Genomic DNA, 15,471 nt, shown 5'->3' on the forward strand with positions numbered 1-15,471 from the left:
ATCTTCGCGCCACCAGGTGAAGGCGAGCAGACCGGGCAGGGCATGGCTGGGGTTCAGACGGAGCCCTTGGGAGGGTCGCTGCGCCCTTCCTGAAGCCCGCTCAGCTGGCTGACCACCATCGCCTAGCATCCCTGCCACATCAGCTCCCCACAGATGGCCCAGATTGCAGGACGTGGAGGTGCCTTGAGGGCTGTTTGGCTTCTGGCTATCTGCCTCCCCTTGCAGCCAAGTAGCTCCAGGAGGGGTGGAGTCAGGCATCCACCTTCCCAAGAGAAGCCGAGGACTGTTCATGGCTGGGACTGTCTGGAACTAATGCGCCTCTGGCTGCATGTGAAAGCACTTGCTCGGCTCATGCTCACAGCTGAAGCCCAGAGGGCTGCATGGAGAGCTCGCAGGATGGTGGTGCATGGCCGGCTAATGCACTGTCTCCTGCCCCAGCCGCTTCCTTTTCCTTGGCTGCCGTCTGCGCACTGTGCCCCCTCCGCCTTGGGCAGCAACAGCATGCCACATCCACCAGTCAAGGGGACCAGCTGCTTGTGTGTATGTTGCGCCAGGTGGCGGCACCAGCTCACTGGCCCAACCAGCGCTTGCCATCGAGCACCAGTTGTGCTGCCGCCGGTTGTGCCGATGACGCCCCCACCCTCAACAAAGAGGCCAGCGGGGTTGGCACAACCACCAACGGCTGGCATGGGCCCTGCACAGTGTGCGCAGCAAGCCCACTGCCTTAAAGGCAAATTTCTAAACTGAGGCTAGAAGTGTGGGGGTCAATTTTCTGTTCCCTCACGTGACTGAATGGCGGCTGCCTGGGGACATATGACCATATATGTCCCCATGGAAGCTCCACCTCTGCAAGACTGGTCATGAAACTTCCAAAGGAAACTGTACCAAGGAGCTAAAATGGTTGAACTGAGGCTGTTGTACTTTGGTCACATAACGAAGAAGAGTTTGGATTTATACCCCACCTTTCTCTCTTGTAAGGAGACTCAAGGTGGCTTACAAGATAAATTGACTCCATAAAGGAAACCGTGGCCCTCAGTTTACAAGACCTGAGCAAGGCTGTTAATGGCAGGATATTTTGGAGGACATTGATTCATAGGGTTGCTGTGAAACAACTTGATGGCACTTAACACACACAAGGTTCAGGCATTTATTATGTGAGGAGGATTAGAGTTTTATTGTTATTAGGTTGTTCAGTTATGTATTGTAAGCCACCTTCAACAATGGAAAAGGCAAAATATAAAGGTTTAATAAATAAATAAATGGTCAGCACAAATGTAAAGGCATCAATATTCTGGTATTTTATGATAGCATCCTTCCAAATATTATGACACCCTGGCTTAGAATTGCAGCACCAAAAATGGTTTCCTAACAGTGTTAGCTGTTAACCTTTAATTTTCAAAGCCGGAGTTTTTTAAAGGCCGGAGATATTGTGGGAATTATGTGATCTGAGTTGCCTCTGTCTCTGAGAGAGCACAGACACACTGTTAATTGTATAAGTGTTGCACATGAAAAGGAACAACAGTTACAAATATTGTGAAATTTCTTTACTCAGCATTGCAGAGAAAGATTTTGCCAGAGTGATCATGAGGACAAACTTTTCTTCAGTAACTTGCAATTTAAACGTGTCCTGAGGCACAATGCAGTTTCAGAGTGGGAAGATCTAAAATGAATATATTTCTCTGTACTGGCTGCAAGGATGGAGATGACAGTTATAGGCCATTCTACCTCAGTTTGTTGAACTCTTTAAGACATTTGACAGTGAGCAGAATTTCACTGTAATGGTTCCTTAGACACTTGGTTCCCCTAAAAGCTTCTTGGACTTGGCTTGTGTAATGAGATATACAGCAATGGCTATAGAAAGAAGTAACATACACTGTGAACCTACATATCTTTTTAAAAGCCTGTTCACAGTTCTTTAGGTCTACACTGAACATCTTTACAGTCAAAGAACAACTAATCTGAGCTTTGCACCAACACTTCTGCACATTTTTCTCAGAACTCGTGAATAATGCTTTAGGCACTGGCATATTTTTTAATATAAAAAGATTAATAATTTTTTAAAGACTGGCTTGTCAGACTGCACAGAGAAACAGAACTTGAAGGCAAGTAAAATGCATACAGCTATTCTTATATTAAGTCACCTGTTGAAATGAAAACTCTTGGGCACTGCCAATAAGGCGTGTGACAGAGTCTATTCTCCAATACCAAGCAGTAGGAAGCGGAAGGGACTGGAAAGTCCAAGCTAGAAGACTGAATGAAAAATTTTGGAAGCCAATCTGTCATCTCCACTCATTTACCTCACCAAACCAACTCAGATGAGTTTGGCTGAGACCAAGGAGGTTTCTATGACCTTAAGCCCCAAGTGATCCAGGTCATTCCAATCATGAAGAAAATAAGTAATTTTTAAACGGCTTCTATCCTGTTCTCTCCACTATAAGGAAAAACCTCTGTCAGCCAGAAAGGAATAAAAAACAGCCATGCCAGTGGAAGACTGTTCCATTGGTTACTTTTGGCACATTTTCAGTTAACACAAGGAAAAGTCTACATTTTATACACCGCTGTGTTGTTTGCAAGTATGTGTTTGGGCCAAAAAATGAAAATTAGATAGATTTCCCATATATTTAAGAGAGCTATCCCAAGGAGGTCTATTCAGAAGTCCCATTTAATTCAATGAGACTTACTCGCAGGAAACTACTTCTAGGACTGCAGAATGATGGTTTCAATTGGCTTAGAAGGGTGCAATTCTGTTTAGGACTGCATGCTTAATGAATTAATTAAAGCTACTACTGTTGTTGTTCTAAAAGTTTGAAAAAGGAGTAGTTGCTTCCAAATTGTTGGGTGTTAAGCTAGGGGAGGGCAGAGTTTGGAAAGGGATGAAACATCATCAGAGGAATATAATACCATACCATCAGCCTCTGAAGCTGCTATTCATTTAGGACAGTCTCCTAATTCAGTCTAGGCAGCCATCGTAGAGAATGCTACTCATTTATTTGCAAGCCACAAAGGAGTACCTTAGACTATTGTGCACAATCAGGACAAGTCATGCCCAGAACAAAAAGAATTCTTACAAAGCATTCAAGTGTTTGTTTTTGATTTCATTTTTTAATTGTGAGCAAGTTCTGCTTTCGCAGAACAGCATAGGTGCAGAATACCTTCTTGGGGGGCAGGGGATTTGGAAGAATTTGTTATCTTAAATGTTGTTAGCTCTTTTGAATTATGTTCTAGTAATATATTGTGCAGATTTACGCGTTATAGACGCATGTTTTCATCTGATTTGACAAAATATTTTCACCATCTAATGAATGTTGTGTGTGTGTGGGGGGGGGAGCAATTTCATGCTTTAATAAATACTAAGGAAAAGAACATTCAGAATCTCATTGCGTACATGTGAATACAAAGAATGTGCCATGGAGGCACAATTGACTCATGGTGACAATCCCAACCATGAGATGTTCAAGGCAATAAACAAGCAGATGTAATTTGCCTTTGCCTCCCTCCACATAGCTACCCCCTATTTCCTTGGTGCTCTCCCATCCAAGTACTGAGTGGCTGTGGTAACAAAATGGCTGCTACTGTAGGCAGGGCCAGCCACAAAATGATTGCCACAACTTAGTGCAGATCCTTGTGCTATGGTAGCAGTTGCCAAAGAATTGTTAAAGAAAAATCTACATGCCCACTAGAAGCCCTAGCTGACCCCACTCAATTACTGAAACCACTAGGTGGGCACCAGAAAAGTGGCTGGACCCCATTGCACCTGTGGGCACCACTCTGGGGTGCCGTGTTCTAAATAAGCCACAAACCTTTAAAATAAGATCGCTCTACCAATTAGCCCTATTACCTGCCCTGCCCAGGTTTGCAATCTAAAATGCAGCAAGAGGTGCGGCCAAGGTCTTGAGAGAATGGCTCTATTGTGCCTTGGAATGGGCGATATAAGGAAAATGCCTCACGCCTTGCCAATTATCAGGTTCCTTTTTCTACCTCCCCTCCCCCATCTTTCATATAAAATCTACCCACACCCTCCCTATTATCTATGCTCTGAGGTCAGCGAGCGCCGGCCACTCCTGCTTAAACGTTTCTTCAGCCGGGAACCTTCAGGGAACGAGCTCGGCGCCCATGCGGAGCAGTCACTGCGTGGCACTCCTCTCCCCGGATTCCCTCGCCGAGCGGGCGGAGGTGGGAAACGAGGGAAAGACGGAGGATGCCGGATTCCTAACCACGTCCTCGCAGCGGCGGCAGGGGGCGCTGTTGGCATCTTCTGCGCGGCCAATGGCAGGAGGGAGGAGGCGGAGCTTGCGGGAGGGAGCCGGAGTCCGTCCAACTTGGTTCGAGCGACACACAACGGAGAGGGAGAGCGAGAAAGACCGGGAAGGAAGCGGAGCGGCCGCTCTGGAAGGGCGACGTCGGCGGCATCTGCTGGGATTACTCTCCGGCGCCTAGGTTGGCTACGGCGGGGTAGGTAGGCGCTGAAGCTCGGTCCCGTTCTGGGACGCCTCGTTGTAAGGAGGGTCCGATTGCCTACCCGCCTATAGAGGGTCCCGTCCTCCTTTCCCTACTGCTCCCTTGTGGGGTGGGTGATGGAGCAGGCACCTTCACCTCTCACCCTGCCCACCGTCTCCGGGTCTTGCTAGGCGACTTGCAGTCTGGTCGCTTTGTGTCTTCCCTGTTCAACTACTGTAGCCCGCTGTTGCTGTTCTCATCAAGGATCTCCTCCTCACCGTCTAAAGTCTGCAGCACTTTTAGGGATCCTGCCCTGCAGTATTTTCCTCTCTTTCCGTACAGGATTTATTTGCTTTATAGGTAGAAAGAGGGTGGGGGGAAAGAGTGCAAACCGAAACAAAGTTTATCCCCTCCTCGCCTCATTGATTTAAATGGACTCAAGGTGGTGTGACTCTGCTAAGGATTGCATGCTGTCAGACCACATTTGCTCCTGTCTTCTCTGCTTCTATGGGAAGTGTCTGTTTTGTATGCGCTGCCTCTCCTACACAGGTTTTGCTTATCTTTTATATTGCCCTAATCTTTCCTATGTTTTAAAATAGCGTAGGTGCTAACACCCTTTGTTTCCCTCCTTGTTTAATTGGGAACTTTCTTGTTCACGCAGTTGTTGACTTTCTGGGCACCTCGCTGTGTGAAGGTATCCACAGGTGCTGGCTATTACATCAGCTCTGAAAGCTGCTCTCTACCCAGTCAGTTTCCTAACCCAGAATGAAGCCACGTCCTTGGCAGTTGTGTGGGTTTTGTGGCATGGCATTGCAACCAGTTTGCTGGCTGTGAGCACAGCCTCTGCCTGGGAGAGGATTAGGCAGGACGGATAAGGATCTCGCTGTGAGAGAATGCACCTCCCCCCCCCATCTTTCTCGCTCACTCTCCACTATGTGTATGTTGCTGCTCATCTTAGCCTTAACTGTGCTTTGCTGGACAGTACTGAAAAAAGAATCTGCTTCTTACACCTGGATAATTGCTTTCCCCCCTGTTCTCTTAAGCTGATGTGGATCCTTTGGTGTGTGTTTGCATTTGGGGGGAGGACTCATAAAGGCTAAGAGATTTATGCAACCAAAAACCCACATTATAGTTTGGTAGCATTGGTAACAATATTGCCGCATAAGGGGAAAAGGGGAACAAACACATGATTACTTTGTCACCAACACACATTGCTCAGTTCATTTTTCACAGTGCAGCTGACATGGTTTTCTTTCCAGCTGCTTGTTCACAGGCTGCTGTGGCAATCAATTAAAACCTCCCCAAGACTTGCATGCAATATAATGCTTCTGGTAATGGATAACAAAGTGACTGGCGTTCAGAAGCTTTTGCATGTGTTTAAAGTTGGATTGCACAATTTGCTTCCACTGAAGTTATGTAGGTAGACTTTCCTGTATTGAAAGCTTTAGAGGGAAAATTGAATGGAAGTTACACTTCACTGCTTTTATCTGGGCAAAGACAATCACCTACTCTAGTCCAAAGCTTGCTTTTGCCTTTCAAAATATTTATTATGTCTTCTACAGAAAAAAAATCAATGGGCTAAATGGATGAAGTACTGAAGTACTGGAAAAAGCATTGCAGGTTGATTAAGCGTTATTATGCTAGTGTGCTAGAAATAATGTTTTAACATATATCCAAAAATAGTTTTGTGAAACATCTGATCCATTGTGCTGAATGAGGAGGCAAAGTGAGGTAGAATTCTGGATTTTGGCACAGCCTGCCTCTTGAAGGTGTCCTTTTTTGCCCAAATCTCCCCATTAAGTAGCAAATCGCAAAGTTGGCTAAATCCATTTTTCCAATATATTGGTTTTCTACAAGTTGGCAGTTCTTTTTGTAGGGTAGTAGTAAAAAATGCAATTCCTTGCTTATAATCTGAATCAGTATGTTTTGCCAACCCACTATGTTAGTAGGGTATTTAAAACTAAATGCAGCACAATTACTGTAGCAAGATCAGGAAGTGATATGATGGACAGTGGTACATCTACTGCAAGTATAATGTGCTTCCTACTGTGGTAGTTTTCTTTTTGAAGGGAGTTTTTTTTAAGTAGGAGAACATTAAAAATGTTATTCCCTGGCTGCAATTGACAGTGGTACAATAGGCATCCTTTCATGGATTTGTAGACCAGACTTATAGACAACTTTAATCCTGATGTCCTGACATCTGTGAAAGTAGGATTTGAACAGACAAAATTGGTAGTGGGAGGGTATGATTAAGATGAAAGCAAAGTCTTATTGTTCTTAATCTTGTAAAGAAGGTGACTAGAAGTACAATGCGGAACTTAAGATCGCATGTATACCTTATCTAAATAGACAAATGTAATCTCTAATTTCATGTGTATGGTGTACGATTCTAATTCTGCAAGGTGAAGTAGTTACAAGACACTATCATGTCCCTGTCCATGAGGGACTTCAAATTACAGCTGGAATTGGTAGCCAGGTGGTGTTTCTACTAGCCACCTATGAAGACCAATCTCACCACAGCCTACAGTTACAAACTAATTCCTAGGTATTATACTGACTGTATGGGTGTGTGCGAAGCATTTCTTCATACTGGGAAGGAATGTCCGAAATAACATAAAATGGAGACAACTTTTGTTATCACAGACTGTTGGTAGTTATCAACATTTACTCAAATTGATAGGGTGGAGTAAATTCACTTCATTTCAGGCACCCAGTAATTTGGATGGAGTTTGATATCTTGCTATATTTTGATGGGAACACATGTAAGAACATTAGCTTCAGACATATGATGGTTATCCAGTAGCTAGAGTGTTGTACTAGAACTGGGGTCATGATGTTTTCTGTGTAACTTTGTGGAAGTCATTCTCAGCCTGACATGCCTCATGTGGTTGTTGGATAAATAACAATATAATGGAAAGAGAAACCATTCAAAATACCTTGCATGTGCTGGAAGGAGTATAGAATGAAGGTATGACAGGCAAAATAGGTGAAAAATCTCCTTAGGTTAGAGGATTTTGGAGAGAAAATAGAATCCTCCCGAATGAAAAGAAAGGGACAAAGATGGGCTACCCCTTATTTCTGTTGAAAGGAAAAAAAATCTTAACCTATTCTCAATTCTTCATGATTTCACAAAAGATCCAGCAAATATTTTTAGTGTGTAAATAGATATGTAGATCATTCTGGTTATTAATGCCTATAACCTAGGAATCATCACACTTTTCCTTGATGAAACTACTCAGGATTAATTAAAAATATCCTGAGCTACTCTACCCCTGCCCCCCCCCAACACATGTTACCAAGTTTTGTTCTGTCCTAGAAGCAAAAAGTGCTCTAGGAAGAGTACTAGAAATGAGGCTATCAGCAAAACAGCCCAGATAAATATCCTGTGAAATACCATCTTTACTCAAAAAAATATCCTGTAAAATACCATCTTTACTCAAAAAAATTACAACACTAAATCCAAGATGATATGGGGAAATGGGAAAATGTTTAATTGCGAGACATTAGTGTACTTGTATGCAATTTTAACATAACCCTCTTTTTTGATGACATACCAGAAGAATTTAGTCTTGCATTTGAGGGTTTTTTTAGAAAAAAATTCTAGAGTAGATCTCAGTCTTTTCCAGGTTTTCTATAGGATGCATGAGCTACACTGTTGCTACTACCAAGTTACTAGTGGCTCATGAACTGCATATGAGAGACTTGTTCTAATCCTAATTCAATTTCTCCTTAATTTTTCAGAATGTAATTATTGCTTTATCTAAGTGAGTATTGGAGCTGGTTTAGATGGGGACAGTATAGAATGTCACTGGCTAAGAAATGAATTTATTTACCACCAAGTGTTGTAAAGTTAGCAGGAACTTCATGTATATTCAATTTTATGTTATACAAGACAACAATATTCTGATGTGAAATGATAAATAAACATTGTAATTCTGAGGATCACTGAAAAACACTACAATAAATCAATGATGAAAGTACTAGTCACCACAATGAAGTTTCTAGGCACCGTAAATTACCTGGTGCCTGGGATTTGTCAAGCTGTGGCATAAAGTGTTGTAATGATTGTGATTGCATCATGTTATTCCATTTTTTGAAAAACTGAAAAATAGTTTATGTTGCTTTTGGTATCTTTAGTTATATGTTCTACAGTAAAAGATATGATTGAGGCCCTTTTGATGAGTGTTAGGGTGCACACAAATGTCACAATAAATTGTGCCTTTATTAATCTGCTACGTATAAGAAATGAATACTGGCTTTGTGTATATATCCTACTTCACCTTGAAATTGCCTCCTTTCTGCCTTCTAGAAGGAAAGATATCATCACTGTACTATTGTCTAAAATGTGACCAGTCAGCTTCAAGGGGTGGAATGACTCAACAGGCTGTGAATTCAGCTTTCAGTCAAACTACACTTAGTACAAAATATGGTTAAAAACCATCCTCTAGTCCTAGTATGGAGTCTTATTTGGTGCTAAATGATCCCTCTTTTGTTCAACTTGGCTGCTTTTGGATTGAACTCTGATTTATCTTCATGTCGGGTAGGAGCAGTGAATACCATTTTCTGTTCTAAAAACAGGGTATTCTTGCATAACAGTTCTCCTGTATGATTAGGATTATTTTATAAAATAGATCTAATTTAAAGTTATGTAACACTCCAAGAAGATAAAGGCACAGTAAGGAGGGGGAAAGGATAGGAAGATAATAGAATGTTCCTTCAATTTCTCTGTCTTTGTCTGCCTTCATTAATATGTAATTCAATGGGTTGGAAATCTAGTTCATTCCTGTTAATTTTCTTATCAGTCTTGTTTTTTAACATCTATCTGTGTAAGTGATTTTGGTGTTCTGTTCATGCTATGGTGCCTGTATGGGACATATGTAGGGCTGCAAACTATGGGTTGGGAAATTCATGGAGCTCTTAGGGTGGGGCAGGGGGAATTTGGGTAGGGCAAGGTTTGGAAAGGGAACTGTTTACTCTGGTGATGTAAAGTACTTTGAAATGCACCAGGGAGTTCTTGGGGTCCTGATAGCTGCTTGTTTTCCCAAAGAAGAAAACTGTAAAATGCACCTAAAAGTCAGAGAGAGCACACAAATAGGGAAATGTATTTCCAGAGAGAAAAAATCCCATTTACACTATCTGTCAGGAATGACAAGATGAATAGCTATTGTAAAATATTATGTGGATGTTGAGATGTGGGTTCACCTTCCTACATGGGAATGAGTTCCCTGAATCTGGATTGGGTAGGATCAGCATCATCAGCAAAGGAGAGAAAGGGAGAATATAAATCAAAACTCCTCCTCCTCCTCCTCCTCCTCCTCCTCCTCCTCCTCCTCCTCCTCCTCCTCCTCCTCCTCCTCCTCCTTCTTCTTCTTCTTCTTCGTTTCCAATTGGAGCTAATAGAAGATGGGGGTCCTTTGAGGGTCCATAACTTTGGACCCCCTGTACCAAACTTCACCAAACCTGGGTGGTATCATCAGGAAAGTCTTCTAAATATACCCTGAAAGTTTGGGGCTGCTAGCTTAACAATTGCACCCCTGACATCAGGCTCCCCCCAAATTTCCCCAGATTCTCCTTTTAAATTCACCCCTTTGGCATGGATTTAAAGGGAGAATCTGAGGTCCCCAGTTTAAACATTGAAAGTGATGCTGTTTCAGGGTGGGGGATAATCCACCCCCAAGCAGCATCACTTTCAATGTTGTTTAAACTGGGGACCCCAGATTCTCCATTTAAGGTGGATTTAAAAGGAGAATTTGGGCTCCCTAGTTTAAATACCTTTGAAAGTGATGCTGTTTGGGGATGGATTCCAGCATCACAGTGGCCACCTATGGGGGGAGGGCGCGCAAAACTCAGATTTTGCACTGGGCTCCATTTCCCTTGCTACGCCTGTGCCTGGAGGGGAGGGCAGAAGGGACTGCCAGCTGGGAGCCCAGCCGGTGGGGGTGCAAGGCAGGCAGGGCAGGGGAGTCTGCAATCCCTGGCCTTGAAGAACTGCTTTTATAAGCACTGAATCTGGGGGCGGGGCTTGGTAAGGTGTGGCCATGTTCCCAGGGGCGGGTGGGGGTGGGGCCGCACCCCCTGAACCCCAACATAAAAAACTATACCTACGTCACTGTATACAGATGATGCGAAATTATTGTGAGTGATGAAAACTAAAGGGGATTGTCAAGAATGGGCAATTACATGGCCAATGCTTTTTGCCACTCCAGATACCTGTTTCTCCAGTAATAGTAAATTCAGTAAACCTTCCAAGGTCTTAACACTCTCGATTTTTCATGGAGAAGAGGTAAGAAAGAAATCACTATAAGTCTCTCTAATAGGTCTTCATGCCAACCTTCAATAACCCACTTATTATAACTGGGATAGCCCCAGAGGGAAAACGTAGGCCACTCTAACTAGCCAAAAACCTCCTCATTGTCCCAGAAGCACAACTACTGACAGAAAGGAGCAGACCAGTAACCAGATTTCCCTACTCAAATATCCTTGCAATCTTGAATGGCTGATCCAAAGGAATGAATGCTTTTGGCAACCAGCCAACATTTTGATACCTCCAGGAGATGTTCTATTCTACAGAAGTTATTAGTAGTCTGGTAGAGTGGAATTCTTTGTCGAAGCAGCGGCTTACACGCGAGTAGGACACCTTGCAGAGTGCAATGCAAACAAGAACCGAAAGACACAAAGTCACCGTGCAGTTCTGTTTATTTGGGGGGGGTGCAAAGCAGGCACGTAAGCTGTTCCTTGCTTCTCCACAGAGGCTGGCGTTCCGTTTGCCAAACACACGTGTTTGATGTCTGGGGTACGTTGATCCTCTGTAAGCAAATGTTCACGGTTCACGATGTGCATAGAACAGGCAGAGTCAATGAGCCAAGTTCCCTCTCTGTCCTTGTCATTGCACGTGACCAAAAAAGCAGACGAAGAAGAGGCAGAGTCCCCTCTCCCAGGACCCTTCTTCTGTCTCTGTTTGGGCTTACGTCGGTCCAGCACTTTCACGCATGCTCTTGCCAGATGGCCAGGAGCTCCACACCGGTAGCAACGCCTGGTCGCACAAACAGCTGGCAAGACGGACGAACTCTCAGGAGTTGGCTCCCTCTGAGGCTCGGCAACGCTCTTCTGGAATTCCCTCTGTCGCTCGCAATCCAGCAGCTTCGAGGTGACGTAGTCCAGAGTCAAGGTGGCATCTGCAACCGTTTGGAGGCTGCTGACCAACGACTCCCACGAATCGTCCAGCGACGAAATCAGCAGGTAGGCTTTATGTGAGTCCTCATAAAGCAGCCCGCGGTCAGCCAGCTCAGAGAATAAAGACCTCATTTTCTGTAGGTGTTCAGAAACGGAGTCACCTTTCCGCAGCCTGTCTTGTTAGTAAGACTTTCACTCCAACAGACTCACGCTGGTAGACGTTTCTAAGTAGATTCCAGCATTCCGATGCAGAAGCTGCGTCCTTGATATATAGCAGCTGGGAGCTTTCCACTGCCAAGATGATGGATGCTCTCGCCCGCTCCTCAGCTCTAATCTGTAAAGCGGAGGGCTGCGCGGGTAAGGGAGTTTCCACGAATGCCCACAAATCCTCACGCAGAAGATAAGCTTTCATCTTCAAACACCAGGTCACATAGTTGTGCTCTGTCAGCCGCTCGAAAGGCAAGCCAGCAAAAACCGCAGCCATGGTGCAGACGGGAACTGTTTCGCACACAGCAACAAAAACAGTTACTCGCGTGTAAGGGCAGAATCTGGGCCCATAACCTGTCGAAGCAGCGGCTTACACGCGAGTAGGACACCTTGCAGAGTGCAATGCAAACAAGAACCGAAAGACACAAAGTCACCGTGCAGTTCTGTTTATTTGCTAACTATCAAAGTGCTCCGCCAGACACAGGTGTTTCCAAGCTCCTTTCACTCAGTGGTCTGTGTCTACTATTATACAAATCAGGTGCCAATCCGATGCCCAAGCCTTATCAGACTTTGCACACGTTACCCAGTTATGCACACAGCTCTAATATGCACACGGCACTAGCAGGAGGGAGTGTCCACCTGTCAGATAGATTTTGACCATCTATACACAAGTTCTGACATTCTTATCTCCAGGCCAACTTTGACTTAACTATGGTGTTGGCTGCTATTCTTCTTGCATAGGAGCTATGAAGGATCAAATGCTCATGTATTCTATTATTTTTCAATCTGTAAGCTTGATTTAATTTTTTTAACATAAAGAGTCCATGCTGAAAACTGACTTCAGAGAACCCTGATGTTGATGCAGTTCTGAGCAGAAAAATATAATTAGCTTGGGGTTTTTTATCATAAAAACTATAGTCTGAATTTGCATAACATCCAGCATATTCTCGTCTGCATTTTGTTAATATAGGGCCAGATTTCATAGCGCTGTGCTTTGTGTCTATTTTTACTTGACATTCTCTTCTGCAACCTGTAGGACTGCCATTTAGATACTGTTAATGTTTTAATGGTGGCAGACTAACCAAATATACCATTGTCTCCCACTTTAAGTGCTATTACTGGACTTTTTTTAATTAAGAAAAAGCTTGCTGATGTGTTTCCATTAGTTTGTCTTCTTCCATTTTTCAGAAGACGGCTGATTTTATAACACAAGTTTTTTTTTTGCAGACATTCTAATAGCTCTGACATTTAGATGATAATAATGATTATTATTTTGCAAATGCCTAAATAGAAAATTTAATGTTTTCATTTTGAAGATTTCAAAATGGAAGGAGGAAAAACATGTTCAGCTACATTGGCTCCACTTCTAGTTGACCAAATGTAGCCTGTAATCCATTTAATAATGTTGCTGATGTTCAGCAATAATCTTTGCCCTGTCTCTCAATTTCATAACTAAATATATTTAGACATTCTTGCTTCCCAAGAAAACATGTCTGCAAGTATAGACTTACTAATTTGTGTGAATGCATCACTGGTTAAAGATTTTTTTAAAAAACCTCCAGGTAGACCAGTAATGATTCTGCAGCGGAATGGTCTAGGTGTGTCTCTTGTCTGCTTTTGTGCAGATTGCAGGGGTTTATAATTTTTAAAGGATCTGTGGAGACTCCTCCCACCTCATCCAGGAATGAGTGAAGATCTAAGAGTAAAGAACCTAAGGTGGAAAAATTTAATGGGCAAAGTACCAATACATCTTCACATAATATATAAAATCTTGTTGTGTAGCTGTGAATGACAAGGTGAACTTGCAGGGTTGTGAAAAGTAGACAGATAATTTAATGTTTAAAGGCATGCTGTATTTGTATATTTTGCCCTTGCAGCCCTTCTTAAAATGGCCAAGGCAGCAGCTGCTCCTCATGCGAACCAGCAGAAGTAAGTATATGGTGTTAGAGGGGGTTGGGGAAAGAAAGGGTGGAAGGTGTGCTGTTTCTCACAGATAATTGTATATTGAGCCATTTGGATTTGATCTTCCTTTTGATCTGAGTTCTTGCAAACTGGATAGAACCTGATTAGTCAAAGCAGCCATTTTCTGTACAGTTCTTGAAAAAAAATTGTGATATGGCAGAATATTTACAAACATAATATTTCATGATGTACTAACTTTCCACACTATATGTTGTAGTGAGCTTCATATCCAGCTGTCCATTGTTGTATTTTTGCTTGACTTCCTTGTGGTCTGTGAAAAAAAATCTGCTTGTGGCTAATTAGCTTTATACTAGTTAACTATGCTTTTTTAAAGGAAGTTATGTATGTTTTATTGTAAGCCACTTCTCTTCTTTGCTTTGCATGTTGATGAATCGTATGAGATGCACATAACAATCTTCAATGTGGATGATCCAGGCTAGCCCAGTCTTGTCAGGTCTTGGAAGCTAAGCAGGGTCAACCATGGTTATTATTTGAGACAGCGTCCACAAAGTAAGTTGGGGTTGTCATGTGGAAGAAAATAATAGCCAACCACCCCTGTCAGTTTTTTGTCTTTAAATCCTTTAAGGTACCATAAGTCAACTGTAACTTGTTGGTTTTTACACCTTATGGGAACACCATGTCAGCTATAACTTCATGACATAATGTAGGAATAAGAAACAAAACTAAAAAAAGAAAATTCTTTGTGAAGTGGGACTTGTGGTCCCTATAAATCCAATCCTTGCCTAAAAAAGTACCCAATATTTCAGAAAGTTATAGCCATGTAAAATGGAACACATCCTGCCTATGAACAATGATGTCCAGTTAGCGGGAAACCAGCTTCCCCAAGGTGCATATCACACTGTTGGCAGCAAGCAGGGAGGTAGTACTTGCTTGGGCAACTCCAGGCAATGCAGCCTGACTGACCAAATTAGCTGCATGGGTCTGGAAGCCAAAGCATAGTTGCCTTGGCACTATTGTTACCCAAAAGGCTGGGCTCTGCCCCTTTTAGATTAGGGAATTATCAAAGGACAGACCTGTCTTAATGAGAGGTTGGGCAAGCTTGGAACCTTGGTTGCCAAAGTTTATGGAGAGTTGCTTTTGCAAGAAATCCACAAGAGATTGAAATGAAGTTTAACAAAAAGGGTAATAATAATAAACATAAAAGCACAGAATAATCGGAGCAGCAGAACATTCACACAGGCCTAAGATGTATATAGAGTTGAGCAGATAGGTTTGGAGATAGGTCGAGGGTTTTGGGATTTCTAGGGGTGATGCTTTACCAGATCCTGAAGAAGGGGTCCAGAAAAACACAGTATAGTGCCCACCTGCACTCCAAGGAAGTAGGGTAGAGAACAGATGGCATGCAGCACAACTGAACAAAAGGTTATTTCACTGGGCACTGAGTGTTAGGTACGGGGCTAATTTATAGGGAAGATCAGACCCTCCAGCCATGCTAAGAGAGCTTAACTTCCCAGGACAAAGGAGACTCTGACCTTCTGGAGGAGAGAAACACTTATCTTAAGTATTGGGTAATTTAATGGTTTGGGTATTTGGCACTAATGGGCTAAATTGGGAGTGTCTGAAGGTGGGAGAGAAACTGACTTAGTCACAGCTGTAAGACAATGGCAATGCAGATAAGGTAGTCTTGGGGAGCTGTTGGGCAGATGAAAAAGAATAGTATTTTGCTGGCAG

General features: G+C 43.1%; 1 protein-coding gene across 2 annotated transcripts in view; it reads left to right on the forward strand.

The window, feature by feature from the left end:
- Positions 1-4,289: 4,289 nt before the first annotated feature.
- Positions 4,290-15,471, forward strand: part of PXYLP1 (2-phosphoxylose phosphatase 1) — a 74,969-nt gene continuing 63,787 nt past the window's right edge. The window contains exon 1 of one of the 2 annotated variants that reach the window (XM_048506484.1): positions 4,290-4,452. The gene's annotated coding sequence lies outside the window, so the exon portion shown is untranslated. The remainder of the gene's footprint in view (positions 4,453-15,471) is intronic. The other variant, XM_048506485.1, reaches the window with a different exon arrangement.

This window comes from Sphaerodactylus townsendi, linkage group LG08 (assembly GCF_021028975.2).
Source record: "Sphaerodactylus townsendi isolate TG3544 linkage group LG08, MPM_Stown_v2.3, whole genome shotgun sequence".
NCBI lineage: Eukaryota > Metazoa > Chordata > Lepidosauria > Squamata > Sphaerodactylidae > Sphaerodactylus > Sphaerodactylus townsendi.